Source organism: Hevea brasiliensis, chromosome 5 (genome assembly GCF_030052815.1).
Source record: "Hevea brasiliensis isolate MT/VB/25A 57/8 chromosome 5, ASM3005281v1, whole genome shotgun sequence".
NCBI lineage: Eukaryota > Viridiplantae > Streptophyta > Magnoliopsida > Malpighiales > Euphorbiaceae > Hevea > Hevea brasiliensis.
The window spans coordinates 115,669,260-115,673,732 of NC_079497.1; the positions used below are offsets into that span (position 1 = coordinate 115,669,260).

The 4,473-nt window shown below is 41.9% G+C and overlaps 1 pseudogene; it reads left to right on the plus strand.

Annotated features, from left to right (window-relative positions):
• The window catches only part of LOC131180181 (uncharacterized tatC-like protein ymf16), a 5,061-nt pseudogene extending 859 nt beyond the window's left edge, over nucleotides 1-4,202 (plus strand).
• The last annotated feature ends 271 nt before the right edge of the window (nucleotides 4,203-4,473 follow it).

The following is a 4,473-nucleotide window of genomic DNA, read 5'->3' on the forward strand; positions in this document are numbered from 1 at the left end:
TTACAACCTAAGATCTATGACTATATTATGTTAACTGTTCGTATTTCGTTCATTCCATCGGTATGCTCCCAGGTACCTGTAATTGTGATCCGTTTGCCAGAACCGAGGGGTCTTTCTGTGGAAACCTTCACGAACAATCGTCGTTTTTTGATGGTTTTTCCGCTTCTCACAGCTGCTCTTTTCACACCTCCGGATATCTGGTGCCAAATCGTCGCCCGTTTCCTTATTTCTTTGATAATAGAGTTGGCTATCTTTGTGGCATCGATTGTACAAGTTCGTGAAGAGGGCTGGACGAGTGGAATGAGGGAGAGCGGCTCGATCGACAAAAAAGAAGAGTAGCCCCCCTAGAACCTGGCAAAGTAACTATCAATGAATTCCCGAGCAATTCTCAACCAACATATGCGATTCATCCCCGTAAAGATTATAACACACAGAAGACTCCTTACCTTAGGAGCGGGATGAGTGATACATCCGGTGAGCGCCGGTGAAGAACGCAAGCAAAGCTGAGCTTTTCGGAGCGAACCAATCTTCCGTACCGACCCCTTTACTCTCTCTCTATAAAAAAAGCTTGCGGGAAGCGCGAAGAGCTAAGCCACTAATGTCGTGGCGAAGGTTATACCTCAGAAAGTCAGCGAAGAAGCCCACGGAGCGGTTTCATATGTGTTATATCCTTTCGATCGAGCGACAACTTCTAAGGAAGGCTTTCATTCCCCTTTGAAAGAAGTAAAAAAAAAGAGCGCTAAGGAAACACCAATGGAGAGAGAGAAGGTTGAACAAGTTCTTCTAGATCTCATGGAATAAGGCAGAATTTAAAACAACACTTTCCATCTCTTGCTTTCATAGAAAAAAAGAATTTAGGAGATGAAATCCTGATTACAACATTACCGCAGGCCAAAATTGAATTTGGAAGAGCAAGCCAGAGAAAAGAAGCGTTGAGATAATATACCTTTCATCCTAATCTCATCTACTGAAAAAGGGGGCCCTCTTGATCACCTGAAGAGATTTTTAGGCAGAATTGGCAAAATTATTACCGTGAGGATTGAGCTGCCAAAAGAGATTATCCCCCGGGCTGGAAGATAAGATTTATGCAGTCCATAGAAAAAAAAAAAAAAAGAAAAACAAGTATTCTGAAGCCAAATGCTCTTGGACGGGCAGTTGAATAGGGAGATAAATCCTTTTTTCTCCTTCATATTGAATGTAGTCTATCACTTTGAGGTCATGAGAACCTTGTGAATTGATATAAATTATGGCATGCATCCCTGAGGAGAGTGGCACGGCCAAACATCATCCCAGAAGCGAATCAGCTTACCATTGCCCAACCAAAGTCTAGCCCAAGTTCTGCCTGAAAGTCTCTCTGTACCAAATAATACCTTTCTAGATGCAGGATATTTAAGAGGTGGGTTGGTCAATCCATTTTTTCCATTGGAGAGGTACTTAGCAGCCAAATATGAGCACCATGGCTTTTTTTCTTTTTTTTTCCTTTGGAAATCTCCATAGCCACTTCATAAGAAGGGCTGGCTTGGTTGAAGTCCACCTCCTTCGTTAAGGTGATTGAAAAAATCCAGACCATAAAAAAGATTTCATTTTTTGTATGGGATGTTAGTAAGGATGAACATGACGAGGTCTTATTGCATTACTTTTTTTTTAAATTCAAACATATCTATCTCAATCTTGTGGCAATTTCCTCTTCAAATCACATCAAGATGAACTTTGAAGGAATAGGGAAGGCTACTCTAGGAATTCGGATTATGGTGGAGTCATAAAAGATGGCAATGGTGCTGTCATGTGGAATTGAACAGGTCTCCTCTAGGAATCAAAAATGCAACCTTTTCAAAAGAAGAAACTCTCCTGCATGGCCATAGTTTTGTCCAAACTATTGATTTTTTTTTCAAGTCATCATATCAAACAAAAAGGGGTTCTCTTAACATGATTAGATGGGCGAATGGTAATAATCAAGAACCTTGGCGCCTATGCTTTATCCTGAGAAAAAATTTGTCAATATATGTTGAGTTAAATTTCATCATATGAAGAGGGAAGCGACTCATTTAGCTGACCGTCAGGCTAACTTGGGTGTTAGGCTGCAGTCTTGTAGTCAGTGGATGGGAGGTCTTCCATTCCAGAAGAGATTTGAATTTGACTCTTTCTCCCACTTATCATCTCTCTGCGGGACTTGTTCCCTCTTCAACTCAGCGCTTTATATTTATAGATAGGCATTTTTATTGAGAATGCTTTAAGGTCCCACCCACCTTACCTTTAAAAAAAAAAAAGTAGCCGAGCCGAAGGAGCTCTCACAAATAGAATTTGAGTACCACGGAGAAAAGCTAGCTGGATAAACAAGACAGGGATCGCCCGCTCGGCAATGCTACCTTGGGGAGGAGACAAAACACTTTAATAGAACATTGAAACTCATATTTCAAATTTCCGATATATGAACAAGATTACTATGGAAGAGTTGGTGAACATTGTTTTGACTCATAGCTCTAAGATGACTAGCATGAATGAGCCAGCTTCAACACCACCTAGACTCTTAATCATAGACAGACTTGCACTGACCTCAACATAAAAGGATGAACCTGGTCCGTCTATTTGTACGCATTGGCTTAACTCACTCCCCTAGACACTGTAAAGAACATATAATGAAAACTGCCTGGTAAGGGCTGTACAAGGGAACGATAAGGGGGTTTGATAAGAAAGAGTTTGGGAATGTCCCGCTTAGTTAACAAACATTGAGTTTAGAGTCGGGACAGCATGAATACGAGACTATTGAAGTGAAGTTTGGAATCATTGTGGTTTTCTATCTTCAGATTACCAAATCACCAAGGCCTTTCAGCGATTCGACGCGCCCCCCCTAAGCTAGACGACCTGACCTCAGAGAGAATAGAATGAGTCGCCCTAGCCTTAGTCTTACTAAGAGTTTGAATTGCTCTGTAGGATAGTAGGGCGAATGAATTGCATTAGTGCGATTTGGCTAGCTGAATCGCCCAGCGAACAAATCGCCTCCTTACTATCTTAAAAAAAAGCGGACCCGCGCGAATCGCGTCTTCGATCTTGCATATATGCATATAAAGAAATATAAATATTATTTCTTTATCAATATATTTGATTTAGATTCGTAATTAGCTGCACATGAAGAATGGCAAGACATTGAAAGAAGGGGTTCTGCACGAATGCCCTGTTGAGAAAAACTTCAAATTGAATAAGATAAGACCGATCCCATGAAGGAAACGGGCATTCAAACAAGAGTTTCAGCTTGGCTATGTTCCCTCTCGAACAGCTCTTTTCGCAATCAGCAGTTTCGTAATAGACTAGGCTGTTAGCAGGATTCGCAGGCGAGACAGATGAGGAGCAATTTCATTATGTGCTAAAGGCTGCGGAATATTGTAATTTGAATTTATGTAAACGAATACTCCTAAAAGAAAAGACCTATCGCATCAGCTTGAAGATGCAAACCAAGACCTGGAGGAGGAGAATCCCACTCCATAACACTGTCGACTTGTCTAGAACCCAGCTTAGCCAGATGATCTGCGCATTGATTACCCTCACGCAAAACATGCTGAACCCGAACTTGCCAAGACCGATGAAGCAGGAGATGAATATCACCAATGAGAGACCAATAGGGATGGAAACAGCTACAACCTTTCTCAATTAAAAGAAACAGCTTCCAAGGAGTCCGATTCCAGAATGACAAGTCTGAACCCACGCTGCCAAGCCTCGGAAAGACCAAATCTGATTGCCATAAGCTCAGCAAGCATGTTGGTAGAAGTACCAATATGACAAGAAAAGCCAACAATCCAATTTCCACTTCTACCTCGAAAAATGGCACCAAAACCCGCTAAACCAGGATTTCCAAGCGAAAAAACCACATTAACCTTAAAAAAATCCCGAGGAGGCGGACACCAACTAACCAAGCGAGTACCTGAAGCAGGAGCATCTGCAGGCGTATCAAGGGCCAGCTTACAATGCATGAGAAGAGTGCGGACAAACGTAATTTTACCCTGAAACGTGCGTCGCTTCCCTTGAAGCACCACCTCATTCCTAAATTTCCATATGCTCCAACATAGAACCACAAAAGAAGAGGCATGATCAAACCTATGCTCATAGGTATCCAACCAATCTGTAAGCGACAACTGAAAGAAACTTAAAGGAGGATGAACAGGAAGCAGATTAAACCAAAGAGGCCTGACAAAAGAAAAGGACAATCCCGAAGGAGGTGTAGGCTAGATTCTGGATGCAAGTGATGGGGCCTAGTCTCATTGTCTATAAGAAGATAACGATCTGAACCTTGTTGGGTTCTTGATTGAAATGGGACCAGTAAGACTACCCACCACTGGACTTGCTTTGCTCTCGATCTGCTCGTTCCCACCTGTCTTCAACCAACCCTAGTTTTTTTCATTTCAGGCACCTCCCTATTTCAAATTCAAATTAAAAGGTCGCCTTTAGTTTGAGTTTTCGTTTTCGGTCAGTTACTCAAAG